Here is a 15,013-nt window from a genome sequence, read left to right on the forward strand (position 1 = left end):
CACTACAAATTAAATATAAGGTACTGAAGCCATAGACGTGCCACATGTTACAATATGTTCACCTGCAAAAGATATACAAAGCATAATCAACATACATTTGAAAAAGAAAAAAACACAAGGTTAGTTGACTCGTTAGTTTTTTGTATTGTACATGAACATTTGGTAATATTTCTCCATAGTATTTTGCAGTTGCAAAGGGTCGAACATATTTTGCATGCAAATGCGATTTCTCAGGATCTAAGATGCACAAATATGGCATTCCAAGATCGAGTACACACGCATATATTTTTGTATGTATGTTGTTCGGAATATATGTCTCATCACTCTTTTATTCCAAGGCATGTTTTGCTTATGTGATTTGACGATATGTTAACATCCAGGTGTCCTAAATATGTATCTTAACCTCCGCCCTCCCCCCATCGCGTCATCCACTCAGGTGACACGGAGGGAAAACCCTAGCAGCGGAAATGTCACCCCTCCCCCTTTGTGTGATACCCACTCGCAGTGCCGATAGCCGTCGTTGGGCATAGTCTATGTAGTGGTAGGCAGCAGCGAAAGTCCGTATTCCACCCTATAGTCACGCTTATGCGGTGTCAGGGCTCGGCGTGAGTTGGCTTAGGGCAGGGGTGCAATGGCAGCCGCCATCCCCTCACCCGATCTGGCGCTGATGAGGCCCTACTGGATTCTAGTTGCCTATCCCAACGGGCTAGTATCAGGAAAGGGTTCGGTCCTACATGGGCGGGTCGTAGCCTCCCTCAAGCCGTCGGATCTAGTGCTCTGGCGGTTGGCAAGCTTAGGTTCCGGTTAGATCTGGCTGGTGTGGACGCTACAAACATGCTTTAAACTCCACATGCATCATGGTAATTGTGCATGTATGTAATGGTGGTGTCAACATAGTTTTACGTTCTAGTTGGGGTTGGGATCCGCGTGGTGGGTGGATGCCTGGGAAGAGGGCGGTGTCCACTCTGTAGCAAGCAACAAGCATGGGTGGTATCCTGTTACTTTGGCCGCACGGTATGCATGGCCGCATCATTCGAAACTTGGTAGTCTAGATTTTGCGTGTGAGGCTAGTGCACTTTGTTAGGAATTGGGGTGCCCGATGGTGGTTTGTTATTCAGTGATGACATAGGCTTGTGGCGGAACAAGCAATTTTAAGTCTTTCATCCTTGTTTGCATGATGTGCCACCTGTACACCGGTGGATCGATGCCCTCGAGACCGACAATAGGTTATAGGGTTCTCCTCTATGGTTGTTGTTGTCAGACCACTGCTGGCGAGCGCCTGGTGTCTCAACGGGTTCAGTTCTACGAGACCGGTGTTGTGGTATTTTGTGTTGGTCTTTGTCATGCAATGACATTCTTGAACTTGCATCTTGTTGTATGGTCGGAGGGTATAGTAACCTAGTTCTGGACTTTGTGGAGTGGACGAAGATGTGTTTCTTCTGGTGATGAGAACTACTTCCATGATTTTCACCTCCCTAGTGGTGGTTGTTGTTTAAGAAACTTTGTCCTTGGTGTTACATCTTGGGTTTTCTTATTTCCCTTTCTTTTTCATGTATCGCCTTTAGGTTGTAAGTTATTCTAGGACTATGTATCTTTTGTTGTTTCCTTGATTTTTGTGATTTTTGGTGTAAGTGGTTGTTAGACGCAATCTTGGCCAATTGATGGCTTTGTTGAATCAAAGGCAGGCCTGTCTTGTGCCGTTATAGTGTAGACAATACGGTAGAGATTGTACCCATTACAAAATGGATGTCATGGTTGCCGACTATCAATTAATACCACTCATCAACTAGTATATCTATTCAAGGAAAGGACATGGACCAATAAGTAGTACTACTGTATGTCCACTTTATTTTTCTAGCTAGTTGGCGACTTGTGGGATTGATATGCAATGACAACAACCAACTTGCAGGAACATAAATTGCTAGATGGCTCAACAATTAATTTCATTAAGCTTCCTAAGGTGCCAATGATCTTGCTAGTATGTTCTAGGTAAGACTCTCAATGTCGCATCAATAATAGGGCAGCCCGTGGTGGTAGAGGAGCTAGACACCACTTGAACCCTTCATGTAGCATCGACGCTACAGTTGACACAAAACATCATATATGTAGAATAAAATATCTTGGCATTTGATGGTTAAATATCTTGGCATAGTACCAAGGTTCAGAAAGGTAGCTGGTGGTTTGGATATCAATCACTAAGTGACGGTCAAATTTTCCACCATATTAGCAATGATCACTATAGCTTCAAAACACTCTACTAGTTCTATGATCTTATAACTATAGATAGTTCCCCTATTCTATATAGATAAAGTTTGCCAAAAGTAAGTGTTAATTTCAAATTGTAACTTCATGAAAAGGAACACTTAGATCAATCATAAGCTTAAATTACGAGGAAACCCGTGAAAAGACCTCATTTACTCTCAGTTTCAACATCCATATATTTCTTAGTGGGCAAGTGTGTTTGTGGTGAAGAATATCTTGTTCTTGTTATGGTGACTTATATGTACACTTATCTTGTTAACTAGTGAGGTTCTAACAAGGTGGTACGTGTTTTGGTACCAAAAGATGGGAGAATTGTGTAATGTGGTATGCATAATTACTATTTGCATTATAATATGAATATGTGATCCATTGTCAGAGTCCATTAAAAGTTGTCGTGAAAAGATGGGCCTCACCATGAAATCCATGATTTAAATCGTTGCATATACCATGTACACACGATTTTCTTAATTGAACTTAGGACTAAGGATGTTGCACTTTGAAGTTTTCTGCTCCATTTCGACTCTAGGTTAGGAAGAACGTAAAAGAAAGAGAAACAAAGGAACCAACATACCTAACAAATTATATAGAAACACACGGAAAGTGAACCATTTTTTTGCAGGGTTTAGTTGAACCAGTTGAATTGCATGAGAAGACACAATTGAACCAACAATGTCACAATCAATTGCACAAATGCACAGGTGAACAGCCACATGAATGTTTTTATTAATACTCCATATGTCCCAAAATATAATGTGTATATAGTTGTTTAAAGTTAAATTTCATAATTTTAACCTAGAAAAACTTATCAGCATCTAGAATAACAAATCAATACCATTAGAGTCATCATGAAATGTATTTTCATATGGTAAAAGTTTAGCATTGCATATACATAATTTTCTCTAAGAACATAATTGAAGTTTGTGCAGCTTGACTTTTGCAGGAACCAATGCGCACTATGTTATGAGGCAGAGTGAATAGTTTCTTAGCCTGTAAAAGTTTACCAGTTAGCATTTATTTGTTTTATTCTGATGTTTACTCAACTAGGAGTATCGAAATTCCTGGAAAAAGTAAGAGTATCAAAGAAACAGAAATATTTCCTCTTCTTTTTTTACTTTGCATATTAGATATGACTGAAGTCAAAATTTATATTAAAAATTATTGACATCAACAAGACCAAATAAATGTAATATTAAATATATTTCTAATGATACTGAGTTGTACTGTTAATGTTAATATTTTTTCATATAACTTTGTTTAAACTTTGGAGAGTTTCACTTCAGACAAAATTAATACGCGGAGTAAAAAGAAACGAAGAAACTACTTAGCACAACAGGATTAACCTGTCTTCTCCCACTGGCCACCGGTATGAAGTACGCCATTCTTTCCTTTTTATGGTGCACATAAGATTTGTCTGAGTCAAACTTCGCAAAGTTTGATAAAATTTATATTAAAAAAGATCAATAGCTACGGCATTAAAGTTATACAATATAAAAATAAATTTGATGATGCATCTAGTGATGTTGAATTATTGTGAAAGTTGATTCTTTTTCTATAAAGTTGATCAAATTTTATAAAGTTAACTTTAGACAAATCATCGTGTGGAGTGGAAAGAAACCGAGAGGGTACTAGTAGTATATCTAAGGACTGCTGGGGTAATGGACAGCGTACATATGGCAGTTGGTGTGGGTAGGACTTGTCCTTTTCTGATATGTACTACTAGACGGGCATATACGACAAGGGTTCGCTGTGGCTATAGCGGCAGAAAGAAAAAAAATTCAAGTGGATGCACAGTCCCTTCATAGATCTACCGGTATCTATCCATATTAAACCCTTTAACGGTCGCGCAAAGTGCGAACCCTCGTGCGTGCCACGTCCGCAGGTTTTACTGTCGCGTTTTTACTGTGTCGAGTGAGGACAGACACAAAACGCTCGCACCCCTCGCTCATAGTTCTTTCCTTCTCTCCTCTCAGCTAGGGTTCCCACCACCGCCGCTGCCGCCGCCACCCTCACCAGCGCTCGTGCTTCGTATCCCGTCCCGAGCTCCACCTATCATCCAACGCCGTCTCCCGCCGCCGGCGTCTGGCAGCGCGTTGGCGCCGCCGCGGCCACGCTACTTGAGGCGGTCCTTGTCGCCGTCGCGTTGGGGCGCCAGCGCCTCCGCCGCAGGGCTCCGGTCGAAGGGATCCCCGCGCTGGAGGACGGCTGCACGGTCGCTCACGGCAAAGGGAGCGAGGCAGTCGATGGCCTGACGGACCTCATCATCGTCGGAGCCGGGGTGGCCGGATCCTAATTTCTTCACTTTCTTCCTTTGCCATGTTCCTCCACCCTGCAGGTGTAATTTCTTCATTTTCTATGAAAGCATTCACATCTATTTTTCCAGTTTCTCCCGTCGGGATTTCTGATTTTGGTTCTGAAGTGTGGAGGTGGATGTTACTTGGTTTTGTGGGGAAAAGAAATATAGTCAACTAACTCCGTAGTGATGAAACCTTAGTATCTGGGATGAAGACCCAGCATGATCTGCGCCGCATCTATTCGTAATGGAATTTGTGTTAATAGCCATATAAGAATGGCCACAGTAGGAATATCTGTTGATGTCTACCTTACTTAAATCTGTCCTGATCTTCGGTGTGCATTGTGGGGCGAAAGTTTGCTTTTGTATGTGGTGTGCAACAACAATTAAAAATATGGGCTGCTGATTCATGGAAAATATGTGATCAAACTCTGTGCAATATGCCACGGCATTGGACCTGACCTAGCATAAATGATTATTAATTGCAATATTTTACTTGTAGACTGATTTTACAAGATAAATCAAATAGCTGATAGATAATTTATCCTATTAAGCCTATTCAAATACAGTGTTGCTTGTTTTGGTTTCCTTATCTGTCAGCTGCTTTGTTCGATTGCTTGGCCTCGCTTTTGTCGATCGGCAAGGTGAGATGTGCTCTCATGGCTTTACTTCGTTGATTCGTTCTATATTGTAAAAAGGTGCTCTCTGTTTGTTCCTGGTTCCCTTTGGTTCGCTTGCTCCTTGCTTGTTGGAGGATGTGTTTGTGCGTTCTGGCTCATGTGCATGCTCGTGTGGTGTCATCAGTTTTCAGTGCGCTGCAGTCCCTGTTTAGTTTGGTTCTTTGGGTGTCACTTGTGCATGTGTCGGTCTATCCAATGATTACTGTAAACCACCAGCCAATGGTTGCTGCTTGCTGACTATAGGCATGGTGACTGTTTCAGTTGGTGCTTTGGAAAGGATGGATGCAGTGGGTGGTGCTTGTTGCTTTGTGATGATGGCCGTCTACTAATGTTTAATCTCTGTGTTTTGTAAAGCAACTATACCCCCTGCTCATTGTTTTATATGGATGATGTGCTCTATGAGTTACCTGCTTGTTGTTTTTATGCACTTCTCTTAATTCATTTTTCCCCTTTATAGTCCACTGATTCATCTATAGTATACTGCTAGGTTCTTCGCTTGACTGGATTGTAGGTGGCCTTGTGTGCTCTCGTTTCGTTTTCAGCTGAGTGCTCTTTGTCAGCTGCTCTGCTTGCCGTGGTTTGCCCTTGCTCTCCTAAATCCCCTATTACTCACAAATTTTCATGTTCAGTACGTGTTTCAGTTTCATTTCTTGATTTATTTCCCTGCTTGCATTTATATCATCTATCTCACTTCAGTTTCACCCTCTTTGACTGCTACACTGAACGCATGTATATCACACTGACGTACTTAAGATTCACGTATTTAAATATGTGTGGTCTGGTTATGTGTATCACATGTCTTTTACCATTTGAGTTTCACATTTGATTCCTTTCATTTCCAGTGTGATACATAAATGATTGGGGCTTTCCAATTTGGTGCTGAAATTTAAGCAGCCACTTCAATTTAGTGCTATTCGGCACTGAGATGCAATGTAACCAATTACAGAGCTTTAATTCATGGTAGACAAAAATCGCAGAATGGTGCATGTTGTGATTAATCAAGTCTTTGGCTTCCCAACGATGTATTATTGGGTCACTTGTGTAGTGTTTAACATGCCCATGGGAATCAATCATGTGATCCTGTGGCTTTCGTGTTGTTCACCTCACCACATTTGATGGATGTCCGGGAGTGGTTCTGGCTACATGGGTAATTTATTCATCCATTGTTCTTGTTCTTATTTGTTTCTTATGGTGTTGCTAAGTGTACTCATAATTATTCAAAATTACATGTAAATATGTTTTGCCATCCTTTAAGTTTATCATTTTTTTCCCACTGAAAACTGTAGGGCAATTATAACGTTGTCTTTTGTATTAGTTATGCGCTTATCCTGCTATGTAGGTATAGGAGTTACATATTTCGAATTCGCGCGTGTTAGTTACACAGGTAAGTTTTGCCTTACAAGTAACATGCTTTCTAGAATCTTGCTTCCTTTTTATCAGTTATTTTGCACTCCGTCTCACTAGAATCTTGCTTCCTTTTTGTAATGACTACGTATTTTGCACTCCGTCTCACACCTTCTTTTCTTTCATTGGATCTTACTCTCAAGTTGTCCAAGGTAATGATTTTCATTACCTCACTGCCCTTAGGAGGGGCTCATCACATTTGCTCCTGATTCCATGTTGCCATTTCTATACATTATTTTTGGTTAATCAATTTTTGTTCTTCTGACCAGTGCCACTATTGGCAACTATCTTCAGTGCTTCTCAAATGATGATAATTAAATAAACCTCCCTTGCAAAGATGGAAAAGACCATTTAATTGTTAATTAGAAGTTGGGAGAATATTGTAACCATTCGCTGGCAGGTTGATCAAAGAGTTGTCATCATGATTATTCGCTTATTTTAATATCAAACATTTTGAGGTATATCAATCATGGTAAGTTTCTCAGCCTCTTCACATTGCACGCATAATATCTTTTGCTTTCCTAGGAATATGATAAATCCATGACTTAGGATAAACACTGATATGTTGAGATCCCTACTTTTACTAATATCCTACTTCTACTGATGCCAGTTTCAACTGATATGTATTCATGGCTTAAGATGAACGATACATTATGCATTGCATATGAACCATAATTTTGCTGCAGCTTTAGTTGATAATCGACAACAAAATATTTCTATAGTAATTTGTTGAATTCTGGAGTAAGCATGAAATGCATTTGCATGACCTGAGATTCGCCAATGTGCTCCTATTTTTCAAATAGGCAGGAATGAAAAGGTGGTTCAGAATTGATGGATATTCTCCCCCATGCTTGTTTACTTGTGGCCATGTTTGTTGCTTATATCTCCATACTTATGTGTATTAATCAGACATTTGCTCTTTTCTGTTTGTAGACAACTGGAGTGTGTCCTTTGCATTCACTGCACATCAGTGCAGTCCAAATATTATATGCAATCAAGGTGCATATTGGTGTATATTTTTCTTTTTCTCATATATGGAAATGATAATTCATGTAATTGACATATGTTTCAGAAAAACGGAAAATATTAAATATTACGAGTCAGATATCAGCTGCTGGTGTCAGGCAGTGGGCAAATGGAGAATGGAGACGATGACGCCGCGGTCCATGGAGCTGTTCGTGACGCACGATCACGCGGCGAAGGAGCAAGCGGATTCTCAGCTGACATGGTTGCAGCTGGAGGAACACCCCGCGTGGTTGAGCAGGGGCACACTTTTGAGAGGTTTGCTGATACTATTCTGTAGTGTTAGAGTTTGGTGGTGTCGAGGAAATTGAATTTTGATAGGTGTTTGCTTTGTTTGTTTGTGCTTGAAGGTTCGTGTACTTTGTGAGCACATTGGACATGCTGGAGATGGTGAATATATTCTATGCTAAAATGTTTCATCTAGATGGGGCTAACAAACGTCAAACCTAACTCATGCCCATATATATATATCTCATGTAGTGAACTCTAGATGGAGCCTTGGTAATACTTTTGTGTGTGATACTGATATCCCACGTACTGAATTTCAAGCCTTCGAATGCTCTTGTGTCACATATAGCTTCTCTTTGTTAGCTTCATTTCCTTTTGGATTTGGATTGTCTAACTGAATTATGCTCTGTGTGACTCTAATCACATATACTACTTCCTATAATGAATCTGATTCTCTGTTGTATACTAACTGTATTGGTGCCCAGAGGGCCTGATATTTGTTCGTCGTCCGAACAATCTCACCTACTGACATATGGATTTCCTGACATTGATCTTGCCTCTAACTCAAGGCAATGTTCATGTACACAAGTAACAGGCATAGTAGCGCAGAGGGCTGTGCGAGGAGGCGTGGAAAGGCATGTTAAACGAGTAATGAACTCTGTCCGACTAAGACATGTGCTACTATGTAAAATGGACGCACGTGACGAGTCGGGGCACTCAAACAAGACAAGTGCGCACAGGAACGCTTCAGGAGGTGCGCCTGGGGCGCACCCCAACCACTAGTGTAGGTGTATAGGTGGTGGCGCCTTCTGTGCGTAGGGTTAGAGACATGCTACTTTGAGTAGTAGTACAGGCCAATATAGGGTAGAGGGATTGCTCAAAATATCTACTCCATTTTGAGAGAGAGAGAGAGAGAGAGAGAGAGAGAGAGAGAGAGAGAGAGAAAGAGAGAGAGAGAGCTTGCCTGTGTTCTCCTGGGCAATGAAAACTCGTGCACAGTCGCACGACAAGGCCGCGCGAATACTTCAAGATGCAGTCAGGCGTCAAAAACGTTCTTGGCGGTCAATGGTCGTTGGTCATCGGTCGATGGTTCCCGCCGCGGCCGCATGTCTATGTGCATCAAGTAGTCTTGCAAGTTGCAACCATGTCATGCAATGCACATGTGCATCATACACATGACTCTTCTTCACCAGAACAAACGTAAAGTGATTATTAGTACTAAGTAGTGCTGTAGTTCAATAACAGAAGAGAACATACCACAAAAAAGGAGCATGACATGTATATCTCAAGATGCCTCGGAGCCGCCTCACCTTTTCTTCTCCTTTTGGGTGTTGGCCAGATGCCAAGATGGATCCGTAGTCTTGTTCATCATTTTTATCTACCTTTGAACCCAAAGGATTTTTCTAAAAATGGTGTTTTATATCTACACAGAAATGGATTCAGCTCCGTCAAAACGGAAACTAGGGAGGCACACAGAGAGAAAAAAAGGTTTCCTCGACAAAAAATGTTTTGTTATATATAATCAAAAAGGAAAAAAGGTGTAACATGATTTATGCACCGAAAACCATCGTGAAAATAACCACGGCTACTCGATCAATCTTATACCTCATAGAACAAAATGGAGCATGTTTCTATTGAATAACTAGGAATTACTCCCTCCATATAAGACATTTTTGTAAGCTAACATAGCTTACAAAAACGTCTTATGAGACGGGGGGGAGTAGAATGCAGAACTATTCGTTCAATTCTACAGTTATGTTCATAGACATCACACTATTGGTGGTATATGGGGTGACAAAATATCATAATTGGACATGGAAGATAAGTATACAAAAAAATTGTAATTTACTTATCATGTTTTTCTATACCCAGTTTGTATCCAGACATACTCCCTTCATTTTTTTATACAAGGCCACAAACCCATATTACAGGTACCAAGCTAGAAATTAATGGCCTTAGTTTAATATAACATTTTTACGTACGAATACCAGTTTATGAGCAAATACTATGAAAAGCATGGACTCGGATGGAATTTTTAACGGAACTTACTTTTGAGTATCTATTAATTATTGAGAAAGCATATTAAAAATGTTTCCATATTCCTACAAAATTTAGTATAATAGGTATATTAGAGACTGCAAATGCTCATATTTTAATATGTAACCTTTTCATTTTTGGAATAAGACAAAACATGTAAGTGCACATACTAATAAGCATGTACCAAAGCGTGTGCCAAAAATTTGCACTAAGTACACCGCACATCTTTCAAAGAATAAATAAATACACCACACATCTTATTTATGACAAAGCATACGTATTCAAGCTAAACAGCACCCAGTCTATGACCGGTTTCTCTTGTTCATCGTCGTGTGCGGTCTAACCATGATTCGGGGCACTAATCATGGATTTTCTTTTCAAGAGGAATTAATTCAATCCCAGTGAGAATGGATGAGCACCACAAAACCTCGTCGTAAGAACCAGAAGGACAGCAACTTGTGGGTATCCAAGGGAAAACCTTTTCCATGGTTTGGACGGGCAGCACACAGTTTCATACCCAACAAGTTGCCAGCTCAAATTCCCATCTCTAACCAGCCTCCCTCATTTCCAGCTCCTCCAACTTGCAATCTGTTCAGATCAAATGGGCAACCACCTTGTCCCTTGCTGGCCATAGCTATTCGGTCACCTTTATGATCGATGTGTATGGTTCAGAGAATGGAGCCTGCCACTTGCACCTACAATACTAAAGTAGACGTGGTTAGGTTTCTGGTGATCATATGTTAGCATAAGCAGATTCAATGGATCTCTGCTCCCTGTAATTAAACGAGGGCAGGACAATTCTGTGGATGGCGTCACAGCTGTATGCATGGATAGATAATCATTGTAAAATTCACACCTTTTTGTTTTAATATCACTTTGATGATATCGCCTGCTGCAACTTGGGTTGGTAATTGGTCAAGTACACGGAATCCCCTCAGAGCATATGGAGAGTAGACTTTGACAGGAATTTCCATGCCTCGAGTTTGGAGTTAACTTGTTGCAACATCCTAGCTGCCTCGCATTGCCCACATGCTTAGTTCATGCATTTCATGGGCGTCTTGTTATTTTAGCAACACAAATACTCAAGTCAGTTTTCGCAATCAAACTTAGGTTGACTAGTAATCTTTAGAAAAAGATCTTAGGTTCTGTATAAGATGAAAATGGTAATAACTAACCAGTTATGGAAAATATTAGCAAAATGTTAAAAATACACCTTTTGTTTACTACCAGGAGTATGTTCTCCCACATTCAATATTCCACTAAACAAAATCATTTTCAGTACATCTCGTTAATGATTTTAAGATACCCCAATATAAGTAGTACAGAAAAATAAAACCGTGACCCCTAGTTTTGGCTGTATGCCATTTTTACTTATGAAAGAGGTATATACGCAAACTATGTAAAATATATGGATTCAGACAGATTTTTTTTAAAGCACTTTGGGGTATCAAGTAATTACTTTTTGTGAAAAAGGGGTCATATCTACCAAGGCTCACTAGAAGTACAAAACACCCTGAGCACAACTTTTTTTTAATATAAAGGTCCCTAGACCATCGAACAACCACTACTGGTCTACCACTGCTAGAACGAGCCGCCAACGCACCAATGTCACCGCTCCCCTACCAGAGTTGGTCTGAGCTCATCGATGATATTAGGGAAATCTTCATGCTCGTGGCCCTAAGGACCAGCACCTTGGAGTCACGGTTATCGAATTGAACCCTTGAATTGATCAGAATGCATGAAGAGATACCCTCTTGGTTCCGGCAAACAAATCACAATTACAGGTACCGGGAACCTCGCCGCCTAAAGAATACAATAGGAATCTACGAGGAGCTCCACCGACTCTATTGACAGATGAACACAAGAAGGATCAGAGCCTAGAAGACTACCCGCCATCCGTCTAAAAGCCGCTCCTGTGAGAAAAAAACAATAACCTAAACTACTAGCCGGATCCAAGGCATCAGAATTCCCCTTGAACCACTGGCACCGGAGCAGCATATGGAGGGGAGGAGAATCTGCTGGCTAGCCGGCGAAATCTGAGGGATCTAGGACAGTCGTTGTCGCATCTTACGTGATTGTAGACAAAACGATTTATTTTTTGTATCTACTAATTACTTTTGAAGTATATTAGAAATTATAAATAGTTATACTTGATCCATCTAAATGGTATATGAGGAATGGAAATACATACTCTTAGGAGTACAAAATTATTTGTTAGTTTCATATTTGTTTTACTAACACAGGCAGGTGTCACTCACGGTAAGCTTCTAACAATATTCTATATCTAAATAGCCAACCCCCACTAACCTATTTCTTTCAACATGCAGGTACGTATGACACCTCATTACACAACACGCATGAAAAGAGGACCACCTCCACTAACCTATTTCTCTAAACATGCAAGCATGTCACATGATCATGCAACATGCATCGAAAAAGGCCCACCTCCACTAACCTTTTTCTCTAAACATGCAAGCGTGTCACATCATCATGCAACATGCATGGGAAAAGACTCGCCTCAACATGCAACCCATACATGAAAATTCCATTCTAATGTGATATTTACATAGAAACACAATAAGTCATATGTATTTTTAGTTCTAGCTCTTATATTCTTACTCCTAATGTTCATGTTTTGTACAAAGAATCACATTGAAATATGTTGCAAACTATCCCGCAACAACGTGCGGGGTATCATCTCGTGTTCTAAAAGGCAAGGACATGCTTCCTATTCCTAGTTTGATGATACAAACCTGCACCAGAAATCCCATCTCCTAAATTTACAGAACATTGACAAAAGAAAATGACAGGTGTACTAATTTGTATAATATATACCAATGAATCTGTATTATTTTTCTTTATGCAAATTTGCAAATAGGAAACAGAAAAAGGGAGTTACTCCCAGTCCCATGGGGTTGGTGTACTGTGCAGAACTGTATGTATGAAGCTGCAATTTGGGGCAAAATGCACAAAGTAACAGTGTTATTAATGGTGTCCCGTGACTGAAATGAATATAATCAAATATCCTGTCCACGCTGGTCAGTTCTTAGCATCATTAATTAATAATGGTATACGTACTACAATTTGTTTGTTGTCATTTGCAGCTGGAATATCTTGCCACGTCATCAAATTGGCGGTACCTCAGAGAAAAATAAGGAGCTAGCTACTAGCTAGCCGTGATTTTCTTCCACCATGGGAGACTGTCCACTTGGCAGGTTTTGAAACTTGCCAAGACATGGAAAGGCGCTGCAAGTTGAAATCACCAAGTGGATTAAAATTATTAGGTGAGAAGGACATGCCCTGTGTACATGCATGCATGAACCTCTCTTGTGTTTTGTGCTTTACATTGTTTTTTTTTCGGGAGCTTTACATAGTTGTTGTGTATGTATATGCATGCACAATTAGACACGTTGGTCTCTTCGCTAGTTGTTTTGATTTTCTGAAATGCGCATCTAGGAGAAGAAGAGTCAACGAAAACATGCGATAGGCGAGAGTTGTGAGGGCACGACTCCACTCGTCAAATGTGTGTGCTAGAGATTTCACCAAAAAAATGTGTGTGTTAAGAGGACTTGCGTGCATCTCCTTCACAATCGAACGGAAAGGTCGAAAGCATATACTACGGGGCGCTAGCATATATGTATAATCGCCATCATTGATCTTATTCGGTGTGGAATTTTATGACTATTAGGACCTTCTAGAAGTTAAGATTGTGCTTTCTTGACTGGACCGATGAAAGCTCTTGCACACTGTAGCTCACCCAAGTACGTCAGGGAGCTTACATCATGTAGCAATAATGCAATAACTGTCGCTTGTAAGTTTCGTACAAACTAAATGGAGATGCAGATACTAGTAACTAGCGTCTGCATCTGAGCCCTGCAACGTACGTACCAAATTAAAGTTCAAAGGAGGTAAATAAGTCTGCTGCCACTGAATCCACAGGATAAGGTAGGATGCAGCTGCCAAGTGGATTCAAAAGAAAAAACATGATTCAGGTTCACTGCAGGTAGCCCGGCACCAAACTTACCCACACCACGGGGACGAAGAGGGCAAAAACGAGAGTTTTGCATGCAAAATTTAAGATCTGAAAGCACAATAAAAAATTAATCAAAAGGAAAATAGATACCGAGCAATTTTCAAATTCACGAACATTTTTTCAAAATCTTAACATTTTTTGAACACGTGAACATTTTTCAAACATGTGAACATTTTTCGAAATTCATCAACATTTTTTTTAATTCACAGATTTTTTTTAGAAATTGCTGATTCTTTTCAAATTCATGAACATTTTTCAAATATGGGAACAATTTTTAGAATTCATGGACATTTTTTGACTTCATGAACATTTTTACAATTGGAAACATTTTTCAATTAGCGAGAACATTTTGTTAAATTCCAAATATTTTTTAAAATTAGAAGATCTTTTAAAATTGGTGAATGTTTCGTAAATCAGAGAACTTTTTTTTCAAATTCGTGTACAATTTTGGAAATCCAAGAGCATCTTTTCAGATTCATGAATATTTTCTGAAAATCGATGACATTTTTCAATTCACGTAGATTTTTTTTCTCGAATATGCACGTGTGCATATCATATATTAAAGAAGAAAGGCAAAGAATGCCTCCATCATAGTTTTACAAGAGTCTCGTTACAAAACTACTCCTCACTACTCGCCCACCGCTCTAGTCTTAGGAAGAAGGGGGTCCACATTCCCCTTTAACTTGTCTGCTACCGACCATAGCCTTCCTTCAGACCTCACTCTACCTAGAAGCACTCCCGTCGAGGGAGATGCCCCGTCAAACACGATAGCGTTCCGATGCTTCCACAACCCCCAAATTGTTAGGACGAAAATAGTGAGGAGATCCTTCTTCTGCCAGTTGTTCGTCCCTTGCTTACCATCTAGCCATAGGTCGAGGTAGTCTTGTGTTGTCGGCGTCCAGTCCGGCTTGCTCAGGGCCTCACAGATCACACCCCATGTCGATCTGGCAAACACACATGTTAGTAGCACATGATTGATAGTTTCATCCTCCTGATCGCACAAAGGGCATGCGTCCTGATGCGGTAACCCTCTCCGTGCAAGACGATCCGAGGTCC

At 40.3% G+C, this 15,013-nt stretch overlaps 1 long non-coding RNA gene across 4 annotated transcripts; it reads left to right on the forward strand.

Moving 5' to 3' along the window:
* The first annotated feature begins 4,168 nt into the window (after window positions 1-4,168).
* Window positions 4,169-8,329, forward strand: LOC109769096 (uncharacterized). 4 transcript variants are annotated; one of them, XR_002234244.4, is made up of 4 exons: window positions 4,169-4,594; window positions 5,720-7,635; window positions 7,709-7,917; window positions 8,010-8,329. It is a non-coding gene; the product is annotated as an uncharacterized lncRNA (long non-coding RNA). The 4 variants fall into 4 exon arrangements; XR_005771728.3 differs by having other exon boundaries at window positions 4,173-4,594; window positions 5,709-7,635; XR_005771730.2 differs by having other exon boundaries at window positions 4,202-5,809; window positions 6,075-7,635.
* The last annotated feature ends 6,684 nt before the right edge of the window (window positions 8,330-15,013 follow it).

Source organism: Aegilops tauschii, chromosome 3, assembly GCF_002575655.3.
Source record: "Aegilops tauschii subsp. strangulata cultivar AL8/78 chromosome 3, Aet v6.0, whole genome shotgun sequence".
NCBI lineage: Eukaryota > Viridiplantae > Streptophyta > Magnoliopsida > Poales > Poaceae > Aegilops > Aegilops tauschii.